Here is a 13,895-nt window from a genome sequence, read left to right on the forward strand (position 1 = left end):
AGTACTTTTATGCTCTGAAGCAAACTTCGGGTAGTTTAATGTATTATTACCAGAAAGTACTTGTTTCAGTCCTACAGCATGGGAAGTCCTACATTTCAGAATTAGTACACTGGCCTCATTGTTTAATTTCAGACAATCTTTTATAATAAAATAAAATAAAATAAAATAAAATAAAATAAAATAAAATAAAATAAAATAAAATAAAATAAAATAAAATAAAATAAAATAGTGTGAAATGGCTGAGGAAAAAGGAAAGTTTGCTATTGCTTTGACTACCCAGACAGTGGTCCTCCTAGGGGAAATGCAAAAAGGGATTCTACTCACCTATGAGTATAAACTCTATTACATAGATCATTCTCACTGGGAACCAGATTTGATCATTAAACATTCTTTTATTCTTGCTAGAAACAAACTGGCTTGAGTTACAGTACAGTGAGGCTTTAAGTTCTTGGCAGGGTGGGTAACTTGCTTTGCATAGCGATGATATATTACTTTATTTTCCCTGTTAACCTAGAAGTGTCATTTGAAGTTAGTACAGGTGTGTAGTGAAGGGTATTTTGCCAGAGATGGAAAAGATAGACAGAATTACTAGAATTCCTAGGCAAAATGCCTGAGCAGCAATCCCCATGAAAACAGAGATAGACAGATCTCAAAAGCATAGATCTCAACAGTGGTATGAAAAGCTGGGGTTTGCTCAATTCCAACTTAACATGAATGCATAAAGCTTGATCTTTTTCGTGCTTTCTCCTCCACTGCTGACCATTACATGATAGAAGTAAACTCAGAGGTAGGACAAGGAATCTAGAGCTGGAATTCCTCTGTAGTATTTCCAGTCATTTCTGGTGACTTATTAGTGGATTTAGCAAGGATCAGTGAATCAAGACTGCATGACAAGGAAGGCAAAAGTCAGCACTTATGTATAGAAGCTTTAAGTGGGAACCCAAAGCAGTTGCACAACTCTCTAAGCTCAGGCAACATTCCTACAAAGCAACATACAGATACTTTTAAATAGTTCCATGATACACTATCTACTTTTCTACATGTAGCACCCTTCTCATTAAACTTACCTACATTCATTCACAGATCACTGTCAAACTAAATATATCCAAGCAAACTGCTCTAAGCTTAGGATGAAAAGACCTCTCTTTAAGCAAGATGAAGATATCACCAACTTTATGAAATGAGTAGGTGCTGCTTAGACTAAGAATTAGCTCTTTGTAACTTGGTTGCGAACGAAGTAACAATGGGAAAAAAGCAATTGCCTTTCATGTTGGTCTCTAACAGGAATAGAAGCTGACTACAACAAAGGATAATTGTTACAGTTTGAGTGCTGCAGTGGAAATTAAAAAGATTGTTGGAACAAACAGGGTTTTTCCTTTATTTTTGTACAATCTGGGGAACAATCCTGCCATTACAGAGAGATATCCTCTCTGTCAGTAAAAGCAGAAAAATGTAGCTAGCAACAAAAAGACATAAACTTGTTTAGAAATACTGAATTGAACAGACGTGCCTGCACGTTATATTAGGTCTGCTGTGAGAGAGAGAGAGAGGGAGAGAGAGAGAGGGAGAGGGAGAGAGAGAGAGAGGGAGAGAGAGAGCTGCAGGAACACAGGTGAAGGTAATTCAGCTGTGCAACTGGAAGGGGTAGAGCTTGGTTTCTCCTCTTTTCCTATTTGTCACAGATTATCTTTCTATTACAATAATATTTCATATGAGAAATCTGTTTAACTTGTGTTTACCTAATTGACTGTGTAATTGTATGACTGCACACTGGGAAACCTTTGCTTTTCTGGTTTGGGGAGGATGGCAGTACAGCTAAGAAGGTCTTGACAATGTCTTTTGGGGAGGAGTTAAAAAATCAAAGAGAAAAGAAGGAATGTTAGACAATTGTTAGGTGCCAAGTTTTACATTTTATTGGATTTTAAATCTGTCTTAATTCATCTTCTGCTGTTCATGCTTATCTCTGATAGTTGACTGAATAATTTTGAAAGACAAAAAAAATTTAAAAAAAAATCTTATGGTCATTTTGACTCATTTCAACAGAATAACAGAGGCTGGAGCATCACTTAAAACTGTGTTGTTTACCTTTTCTTTTTAAAAGCAATTGGTTATTTCATTTAATCTCTCTAATGCACATAAAAATGAATTGACTCTTCTGAATGTAGTTCTCAGCCTTGATTAAAGTTCAAGGATTTATTTGGCAGACTTTTCTTCACAAGCTTAACAAAAGTCTTTCTTATTTAAAGCACCTTCCCCCTGCCCCTTTCCAAAATAACGTAGTATTTTATTACTGAAATTCTGTGGTTTATTATATATATTTTAAAAGTTTTTTCCCATTTTTATAGTAGGCTGTATTGTATCACAAAGGCCTTGTTCTTGTCAGCTGCTAGAAATTCACTATATCTCTTTGCAGAGAAATCAGTAATCTCAATTGATAGTTCATTTAGGGCTGTCACTTATTAAATTCACAGAGCTAACACAGCTTAATAGTATCATAGATCACAGCGCTTCCTTTAGGGATGGACCAAGCATTTCAAACATCATTTAAGGCAGTTGAACAACAAATATGGACTAGTGCATAAAGCTGTAGCTGACAGGTTATTGTAACCAATTTCCTTCAGGTTGAACTCAAAATATTCTAACAGCACAGTCTATGTCTGTTTCCCCCTCTGCCATCAGCATTCAGCTTAGCATGGACACTCCATTCCCAAACACCAGCCCACAGATCTCACTAGATAAATGTAAATGAGATTAGATTGGTCTTATCTGAATTGTTTTCATCTGAAGGCCAATGTCACTTCATCACTTGCAATAAGAAGATTTTACTTTCTTTTCTTTTGCATTTGGCTGAGCTGTAGTATCTCAGTGATCATGACCTATGGTAAAGCTATGTATCAGTCAACAAGCTCAAGTTCTTCTAACCCCAGAAAGTGATCCATGTGTCTCCTAGCCCAGAGGCTTAAGCAGAGTCAGTACTGATAAATGTAGGCTACTTCAAAATTATTGATAACATTTGTAATAACCTGGGGCTCAGCATTTCCTCCTTCAGCATGTTGAGAGAATATGTATTTGGGCTGTGCTTGCTATGGTTCTGCTTGAAAACTCCTTTCAGCACAGAAGCAAATGGCATCCAATCACAATAGGATAGTCTCTCTCATATGCGTGTGATATAACCAAAGTTTGCTCACAAGCTATTGAGCACTGGGCTCAGTTAAGAAACATTCTCTCATATGTAGAACAGAGAATTTAACATGGTAAAAAGAAATAAAAATTCATTAGCATGTAGTATTGACAGTATCTGTCAATATACAGTTAAAGATTACTTCATTGTATTTCTTCTAATATTTCATTGATTTTTCTTTTCTTACTGACTCTTCAGTATTTTATTCCTTCGTAAAGTAGATTATTGTAATCAAATATTTATAAAGTAGGTTATCAAATTTTTTGGGCTGGTAGAAATGGATATTATAATGAAAAGAAAGAACTGACATCTTACCTTGCCTTTTGCAGAATATAATCAGGTCTTGACAACCCCTGGAAATACTGAATATATCTCAGCAGTAGACTTCTGTTTGGGGAAAAAAACAGTATATTTTGAAAATTTTCCACATTGTTATTATGAAGTAATTGATTCAGAAATGTTTGCATTTTCCCACTTCATTGTTTCATTCTGTAATGACATGCACTTGACACTAGCAATCACAAAACACAGACACAAATCCCACTGTATATTAAAACTGCTACAGTTAAGTTAGAGGCTGAGTTCTGGCTCTCCTCATCAACAGGAAATTATCCCTGTCTCGTCCCCCAAGGATGGCAATGAGGCATCATGCAACTTTCATGTAACAAAAGAATGATGTCATGCTGATGATATATCCTCAGTGTTAGCCTTAACATCCTGGAGCCACATTTGGATTCTGTGGCCCTGCCCAGGTAGACTTGCTGTAGGAACTGTGTAAGGCCACATGCTGGCTGGTGAGGAAAGGATACTGTAGTGCTTCAAATGATGGGGAAGAACAGAAAGAAGTATGGATGGCTGTATCTATCCACTATGTGCTTTCAGCAAACAAATCCCTACTTCAAAAAAGGTCACTGCTATTCACTTCAAATCTCTGCTTCTCCAGCTTAGGAAGAACAAAGTCTGTTCTTTTCACCCCCTGTCACCTTGCAGACTGGTGACAGAGGGGAACCAGCACTCACACAGCATTCCTGCTGCAGTGAACCCACTGTCCTCTCACCCCCCTGGGAACAACGGCAAAGAATTGGAGGATGTAGGTCAGTGGCATAAGGCCCCTGCTCGTCGATGCAGGCGTGCCCCCCCAGTGAGTCCACCCCCCACCCCCACCCCCACCCCCCAACCCAGCTGCCTCTGTGGAACAGGTACAGTGCTCTGCAGGGACAACTGGATAATGGTGGTGATGATGGATCTCCTCAGTTGGTGCTTCCCAAGTCTAACCAGTCTTCACCTAAAATTAATACATCATCAAATAGGAAAACACGACGGGTCATTGTCATTGGTGACTCTCTGCTGAAGGGAGCAGAAGGGCCAATATGTAGACCAGACCCTCTACATAGGGAGGTCTGCTGCCTCCCAGGTGCCCAGATTAAGGATGTAAGGAAGAAACTTCCTTCCCTAGTCCGGCCCACTGATTACTATCCTCTGTTGCTGTTTCAGGTTGGTAGTGATAATTTACACAGAACTTCCCTAAGGACTCTGAAAAAGGATTTCAGAGCCTTGGGGTGACAGGTAAAAGGTTTAGGAGCCCAAGTCATGTCCTCCTCTATCCCTCCAGTTACAGGGAATAATGAGGGACTTAATATAATGGGCCAGTGGATTAATACCTGGCTCCGAGCTTGGTGTGCTCGGCAGGGGTTTGGGTTCTTTGACCTTGGCTCTGTCTGCAGGAGACTGGACCGGCTAGAGACTGATAGGAGTGGCTTCTCCCACCGGTTAAAAAGGATCTTAGACAGGGGTTGGGTAGGTTCATTTATAGGTATGAAGGGGGGTGGGGGTGTAACTGGGGTCACTAATATGGAGACTGTATGTAATGTCCCTGTGCTTGCAGGAGAGGGGTGTGCTTCTAAGACCCCACAGTCTTGGCCCTTGGTGAAGGAGGAGGATGACTCACCCCTTTGTAGGAAAAACATGAGGGCTGGTGTGAAGTTGGTGGCTGTGGAAACACCTGAGTGTGGTCATGAGGGTATTAGGGCTGCTGCCACTCACAAGGAGGCCAAGCTCAGGTGCCTTTACACTAATGCACACAGCATGGGCAATAAACAAGAGGAGCTGGAGACCATTGTGTGTTCAGATAGTTTTGATATAGTTGCCATCATGGAAATGTGGTGGAATGACTCCCACAGCTGGAGTGCTGTGATTGAGGGCTACCAACTTTTCAAAAGAGACAGGCTAGGTAGGAAAGGTGGTGGTGTAGCACTCTATGTTAAAAAAGACTGTGAATGTGTGGAAATCAATGACGGTGATGATAGGGTTGAAAGCTTATGGGTCAGAATAAAAGCTAAGGCCAAGACTGATGTTATTGTGGGAGTTTGCTACAGGCCACCCACCTAGAATGAAGAGATGGATGCTAGATTTCTCGATCCTTGTTGAACCACAGAGGGGAGTCAGCAGAACTGCCACCTTGGACTTCCAGAGGGCGGACTTCAACCTCTTTAGGACCATGGTTGAGAGGGTCCCTTGGGAGGTAACTTTGGAGAGCGTGGGAGCCCAGGAAGGCTGGGAATACTTTAAGGAAATTGTTCTAAAGGCGCAGGAGCTGACCATCCTAAAATCACGAAAGACAAGCCAACGGGCAAGGAGGCTGGGCTGGCTGAACAGAGACCTTTGGCTGGATCTCAAGAACAAAAGGAAAGTTTATGGTCTCTGGAAAAGTGGGCAAGCTACTTATGAGGATTACAGGTATGTAGTGAAGCTGTGCAGGGAGAAAATTAGAAAAGCCAAAATGCAGCTAGAACTGAGCTTTTCTGCTAAGGTAAAGGACAGCAATAAATATTTTTATAAATACATCAACAGCAAGAGGAAGGCTAGGGAATATCTCCATTCCTTGTTGGACGCAGAGGGTAACTTGGTAACCAAGGATCGGGATAAGGCTGAGGTACTTAATACATTCTTTGCCTCAGTCTTTAATAGTAAAACTTGTTACTCCATGGGAACAGAGCCCCCTGCACTGGCAGATGGGGAGGGGGAACAGAATAAGCCCTGCATGATCCACAGTGAGATGGTTTTGGACCTACTCTGAAAGCTGGATGTTTACAAGTCCATGGGGCCGGATGGATTGCACCCTAGAGTGCTGAGGGAGTTAGTGGATGTGGCTGCCAAACCACTCTCCACAATTTTTTGGCAGTACTGGCTGACTGAGGATGTCCTGGTGGATTGGAGGCTTATGAATGTGACGCCCATCTTCAAAAAGGGCTGGAAAGATGATCCTGTAAGCTACAGGCCCATCAGTCTCACTTCCGTGTCTAGGAAGGTTATGGAATGGATAACCTCGGGAACCATCAGGGGCCAATTAAAGGTCAGCCAGGTAATCAGACCTAGTCAGCATGGGTTTGTGAACAGTAGATCAAGTCTGACAACCCAAATTTCATTGTATGAAAAGGTGACCCATTTGGTGGATGAAAGTAAGGCTAATGATGTGGTCTACCTGGACTTCAATAAGACCTTTGACACTGTGCCCCATAATATTCTTGTGGAGAAGCTGGCTGCCTGTATTCTGGACAGGTGTATGCTTTGCTGGGCAAAGCACTGGCTGGATGGCCAGGCCCAGAGAGTTGTGGTCAGTGGAGTGGAATCCAGTTGGCGGCCAGTAACAAAAGCGATGTCCCGCAGGGCTCAGTGCTGAGACCGCATCTGTTTAACATCTTCATAGATGATCTGGATGAGGGGATTGAGAGCACCCTCAGAAAGTTTGCAGACAACACCAAGTTGGGAGGGAGTAATGATCTGCCTGAGGTGAGAAGGGCACTACAGAGGGACCTGGATAGACTCAATAAATGGGCCAAGGTTAACAGCATGAGTTTCAATAGGACCAAGTGCCGGGTTGTGCATTTTGGTCTCAACAACCCCAGACAGCCATACAGGCTTGGGGAGGTGTGGCTGGAAGCCTGCCTGTTGGAAAGGGACCTTGGTGTCCTGACAGACAGTTGGCTGAATATGAGCCAGCAGTGTGCCCAGGTGGCCAAGAAGGCCAGTGGCATCCGGGCTTGTATAATGTGGTGAGCAGGACTAGGGAAGTCATCTTGTCCCTGTACTTAGCATTGGAGAGAACTCACCTTGAGTACTGTGTTTGCTTTTAGGAACTTCAGAAAAAAAAAAAAAAAAGACATGTAGGTACTAGAGAAGGTCCAGAGAAGGGCAAAAAGGCTTGTGAAGGGCTTTGAAAATCAAATATATGGGGAGAGGCTGAGGAAGGAGGGGCTGTTTTTACCAGAGTAAAGGAGGCTGAGGGGAGACTTTACAGCTCTCTTCCAATGTATAAAAGGTGCTTACAGTGAGAGCAGGGCAAGTCTATTCTCACTGATGACAAGTGACAGGAAGAGGGGAAACGGCCTCAAGTTGTGCCAGGGTAAGTTAAGGTTGTGTGTGGTCTCTGCAGCCCGGGATAGCTCCAGTCTTCACCTCTTGAATGAGCTCCTCTGCACTGGTGAGCACCACGTCCAGAAACACACCTCCTCTGGTCCTTCTGCCTAATACCTGCATCAGGAAGTTATCCCTACCATGCCTGGGAGTCGCTGGGATTGCTTGCAGCTTGCCTGAGTTGAGTATCCGTGGCTGACAACCGTGACCCTGCCAGAAATCGGCCCGGGAAAGTCAACGGTCTGGTCAGCGAACAGCAAGTTCTTAACTTCAGTGGGATTCTAAGAAGGTTCACAGCAACGCGGAAAAAGCTAGGGAAAGGTATTTCAACCGTAAGCCAGCCTCCCTCTTTCAAAACCCTCTTTCAAAAGGAGAAGAACGAGTCAACAGACACTCAGAATGGGGTGAAGTTTTTGTTGTTTATTTTTGTTAATTTCTGCCTGATTGAAAGGGAGAATGGAAAGGGGTACTGATGGATCGTTGGCCAAATAGGAGCCAGCAGATGGCATCCTGGCTCGTCTCGGGCATGGTGTGGCGGGCAGGACTAGGGAAGTGATCCTGCGCCCGTGCTGTTGTTGTGTGAGTAGCAGTCCCGGCTCTGTCCTGGAAGGAGAGCGATGCTCCCGTCCTCTCGAGAGCTTGGCTGCTGTTCATCGGGCTCTTTCCGGCGTGCCCAGGTCTCTGTTGTATCTGTTGTGGCGGGGAGCCCAGAGCTGGGCGCTGTGTCTCAGCGGGCATGACGCGGGGAACGTGAGCGATGTCGTCGAGCAGCAGTGCTTGGACACGCTTCCCATCCTGGCGCGGTGCAAGGGAAGTGCTGCCGTCGAGGCTGAGAAGAGCACAAGAGCCGTGCGGCGCCTCGGCCTTGTGCCCCGTCCCCGCGCTGTCCCCGGCTGAGCTGGGGCCGCCCGCTCAGCAGCAGGGCCCGTCGTGGCCGCGGGGCTCGTCGCGGCGCCGCTCGTGGTCCCCGGAGCCCCACTGCCGCTCTTGGACCTCCCTCAGCCAGTCCTCGGGCTTCCTCGGCGTCCCGGCGGCGGCCGCTGGGGCTTCCGGCCGCCAGGAGAGGCCGCGGACGAGCGGAGGGGGCTGGCGGATGGGAACTGCGCCGACGAGCTGGACGAGCGCTGGGGAGGCGGGAGGGGGGCGGAGGAGCGGCGGACGGGAGCGGGGAGCGGAGCGGGAGGGAGCGGGAGCGTGTTGCGGGGATCTTTTCCCGCAGCCCGTCGGCTCCGTCCGGAGTCCTTCGTCCGCGGCGGCGGGCGAATGGCGGCGCTGGGGCCTGTGGCGGCGGTGCGGCGGTGGCGGATGCTTCACCGAAGCCCGACGAGGCTGGCGCACAGCGGGCAGTCGACCCGTGGCGGGCCAGTGCCTCGGCGCAGCTGCGCGCACAAGGTGTGCTCCGCAGGGAGACGCGGGTGCGGGGCGTTGCGGCGGGCGCGAGGCACAGGGGCACAGTACGCCATCCTCGTGGGCCTCTTCGGCCGCGGCCTGTGCTCCCGGCTTCCCGCTGGCATGCCGCCTCCTGGCTTCATGGCGCGGCTTGCCGCTGGGACGGAGGAGGTGGCTGCGCACAGATACCAATCGGAAGTCTCTACCCGCTGGAGGCGCTCCTCCGGGCCTCTCGGAGCCTCTCGCTGCCGCGTGTGTCCACCTAGTGACGGGACCCCGTTGCCTCTGTCAGGACTTAGCTGGATCCTCCCCTCGGTGACTCGGAATCCGCTCGCAGGACTCTGACGCTCACGTAAGGCTGGCAAGGTCTCGACGTCTCGTGTTCCAGCAGGAAGACGTTGACGCCTCGAGAGTCGCCAGCAAGACTCAATGCGGGCTGGGCCCGCTGGCATGGGTAGGCACCCGGCCCACTGTGAGGTCACGGGGCGACTGTGACCCTGCGCTGCCATCACAAGGCACGCAGCTAGATGGACATTTGCTTCCCGGTAGTTGTGGCTTTAACAGCTCTGCTGTTTGCTTGCCAGTGTCCACCCAAGGACTTTCATGGGGCTCGCTTGGTACAAATAGTACAAACGACATGTACAAACTACATTTGAGTTCTGTCCATTTACTTTGACCCTGTACTACGGAAAGACACATTTGCTGTAGTCTGGTTGCTCGGTTTCAGTATATTTCACAGGATCAGAGAACTGTCTGGGGTTGGAAGGGACTTCCAGAGATCATCAAGTCCAACCCCCCTGTCAAAGCAGGTTCCCTACACCACGTCACACAGGTAGGCGTCCGGGCGGGTCTTGAACATCTCCAGAGAAGGAGACTCCACAACCCGCCCTGGGCAGCCTGTCCCAGTGCTCCGTCACCCTCACCATAAAGAAGTTCTTGTGCGCATCCATACAGAACTTCCTATGCTCCACTTTCTGGCCGTTTCCCCTTGTCCTGTCTCCACACACTGCTGAAAAGTGCCTGGCCCCGCCACTTTGCCCCCACACCTCAGATATTTTAGACCTGGATCAGGTCCCCTCTCAGTCTTCTTTTCTCAAGGCTAAGCAGAGCCAGTTCACTTAGTCTTTCTTCTTAGGAGAGATGCTCCAGGCCCTTCAGCATCTTTGTGGTCTTCCTTTGGACACGGGTAGAGATCTATGGTCTTTGTGAATCACTACTCCCGTTCTCTTCATCACAATGGATGTCTGTTCATACCGTTAAATCGAAGCCTATTTTGCCTTTGAATACTGAAGACCATCTTTGTCTTTTCCATTTCCATCGGTAGTCCGACTCCTGCTACCACCGGATCTTTTTATATACCTTCTTTTACAAGGTGCATACCTGCAGATTACTTTCACTTCACTCATTCCCCTTGCCATTGTTTGTCCTGTTTTTGTTCTTCTTAATTTTGCTAAGTACGTGAGCAGCGTTGTTGTCTGCCCTTGCTTTGACTTCTTTGGTGCTCTACTGCTGATCTTAGTTGGTTGAGAAGTTTCCTTCTTAGTCTAGTAGGCCTGGTGCCAAAATCACTTGCCTTCCTCCGTGAGGGAGTTACTTCTTCCTCAGTTCTCACTACATTTTAAAAATCAGACAGCAATCTCATGCTCCCTTTTCCCCAAGTCTTTTTCACAGATAATTTCACCTCATAGCAATTTCTTCAATTGCTGATCCTCAGTATGGGCCTGAGAGGCAGCGCTCGCATCCTCCTTCCTTTGAAGGAAGCTGCAGGAAACCTTTGTAGAGATTATGCTGTTCTAGTACCCAGAACAAAGATTTTGATAAATGTATTGACACCAGCCCTCCTTAAGTAGCATACATTTATTTTTCATTTAGATGGAATTGAATTTTTTGAGGAGAATTATGCTCAGTTGTCTGGAGAGGGCATCCAGCCTCTCTAAGACCCTTTTATCTGACTTAGGAAATGAGTGAATAGAAATGTTAATTTCAGTGATCTCAGTGATCAGATCTTCCCTTTAAGAGAAAGTGAAAGCTTATTAAGGCTCAGAAAAGAGTAACTCTCATTGTTCAGCCAGAACATGCTAACAGGTTCAGGGGACAAAATCCACCTGTTTTGGTGTCAACTCATTCTGAGGTACCAAATCAGATTTTCAAAGCACAACAGCTGAAAGAAAACAGAGGAAGTACTGAGATCTGACCAAATAGGGCTGCTAAGGCAGGAGTTGCTGTGTGGAACACCACCATCAAAAGCTGAAAGGGCAAACTATGGTGAAAAAGGGATACATACAGCCATGGACAAGTAGCAGACTGGAAAAGAAGGTTTCATGAGTGCTGAAGCACAAGGCAAGTGGAAAATTCCTAACTGCAGGCTGCTATCAGAGCTGGTCTGCAACAGTCTTGGCGTTGCCTAGGATCAGTAAAATCACCAGTAGCTGTTCTGATTTGAAGAAAACCAAGGTTTAACATCAACTGCTCTGCTAATCCAGCTAATCTGTTATCTTGCATCATACTGAATATGCTTGTACAATGAAAATTAACTAGATTAAAGTTATTGTATGAAGTTTTTAGCATACGAAGCCAAATCCTGCAATTCTGTTGTACTATTCTCATTTGTAATCAATAATTTTGATAAATAGCACAACGTGTTGTCTTTGTTATCTTGGATAAAGGAATATCACAGGAAACAGAAAGTGAAATATACACTTACATCCAGTAGCAAGCCAAAATCATTTCTTATTTCTGAAAATGTCATCAGTGGCATAAAGCTGGTCACCACATTGACTGGGGTAGGAACACAAAATGAAAGGCTGAGAACAAGGAGTCCGAGCTGCCATTATAAGCCTTAATAGTCAAACACTGCCAAAATAGCAGCGATGACAAGGAGTCACAAGGAAAAGGACAAATGAATGAAGGAAGAGGGATATCACAGTGAAGAACTATTTTCTGAAGAAAACTACCAGAATGTTTAAGGTGGACTTAAATCTCATTTCAAATTGCATCGACACATCTAGTGAGATCATTCAGATTGAAAATGTTTTGTCAACAGAGCTGCACATAAATCATTAAAAATAGTTTGTTGGTTCTGCTTTCAAGAGAACACCCTGTTTGGCAAAAAGCATGGCTTCTTTCCAAGCTCCTTCAGGTAGCCCAGCAAAATTAATCTGTGAACAAAGCAAAACCAACAAAGTAACACGTTACCTCTCCCTGCAAATTTACAAGTTCTGAAAACAAATCTTGTTCATATCATTCCAAATGTGCTGAAGGAAATCTATAGCTATGAGAATGAACGTGAGCAGACTCAGTAAAACAAAGGAACTTGAGCACCAATACCCCCTCACTCTGTAACTACAAGAAGTACGAGTGATATACCATTAGAAGGTAGCAGGTCTGGAGAATACAAACAGAAATATATATATATATTATTTTTTAAAAAAAATTAAAATTTTAATTAAATTCTAGGTCCCATTACAACAGGATGTTGTGGAAGATAACTGGGTACTATAAGACATTAGATGAACTCACAGAGAACAAACAGGTCTTTCACAGACTATTAAACACAACTGCTAAGAATACAGCTGGGTCAGGAAGTATCTGAACAGCTGACTGCAGAAAGCTGGCATGATGTGCTTGAGAAGGGATCACTTTTATACAGGACTTGTTCCTTGTTTCAGCTGGAGTCAGGGCAGTACGTTTTACAGATCTTTGCTCTCATTCAAGAAGAAAATTCTTTTTCCCCTGTTCCTTCTTGAAGAAGTGCACAGTGTACTGGCTTACTTACCTTTGTACTTTCTGCTGGCTCAAGAAGCAGCTCACTAAGATCTCCTGAATCAGGCAGTTACAGTTAACACACTTACAAGCTCAGTGATTTATCACATATTTGCTACATTGAAGTCTATGGGATTTGGGCGCTGCCTCAGATCCATTCAAGAGATTGGGAATTACGAGCTCTTCAGAACTACATCACCAGAACTCTTAGGTGTGAATAACCCCCACTGACTCTGTATTCTCAGCCCTAACCAGCCAAAACACCAGAGTCTGGAAGCTGCCACACTATTTCACCTTTCACATAGAACAATTTGGGTTGGAAGAGACTTTAAAGCACCCCCATCCAGGTCCAACCCATTGCCCTAGGCTGGGCTGCCACCCATTAAATCAACATTTAATGTGACTTGAGGTTAAGGAATTATCAACTTTCACAGCTTCTCTGAGTTGTTCTAACCTTCCATCACCTTTGCACTCCTTTGATAACCTTAATAAACTTTATTGCAAATTTGAGAACAAAAAGGAGGCTGATCTCATGCTGTATGTGGGCACCTGAAGCATCACTTGTTTCAGGCAGCACTGAGTACTCCACATCTATGTATTTTTGACATTTGCAGGGTACATGAGAAAAAAAAAAAAAAAAGAGAGCAAAAATGTGATGGCATAAAAAATAAAATAGCATATATAGAAAAATCAAACTGCACAATCATTTCAGTCCTCTGCCAAATGCAAAGCATCTATCTTTCCAGTATTCTTACCACAATTACATTAGATATTCTGTTATGCTATTTTTAGCTGGAGCAAGTGCAACACTGCAGATGTGGGCAAGTCAGTAGCTCAGGCCAGTCCATGATCACCTCTAAGATTCCTGGACAACTGAGGTTCCCCATCTGAGCTCACTGTGTATTCAACACAATCCACTTACTCCAAGTGGAATCATTAGCATGATAGGTGGAGGGGACCATCCCTTAAACATCCAGTTCAGCACAGCCAGTTGAGGTGCCAGAAGGAGCTGTGTTTCAGTACTGACTACTTCGGAAGCAGCCCGAACCCCCTCATATGCAGCTAAGATCTCCTTCTCAGTTGGAGTATAGCGCTCTTTGGACCCCTTGTACGTTCGACTCCAAAATCCCAGGGGCCGGCCTCTGGTCTC

The sequence above is a fragment of the Coturnix japonica genome, chromosome Z, assembly GCF_001577835.2.
Source record: "Coturnix japonica isolate 7356 chromosome Z, Coturnix japonica 2.1, whole genome shotgun sequence".
NCBI classification, from domain to species: domain Eukaryota; kingdom Metazoa; phylum Chordata; class Aves; order Galliformes; family Phasianidae; genus Coturnix; species Coturnix japonica.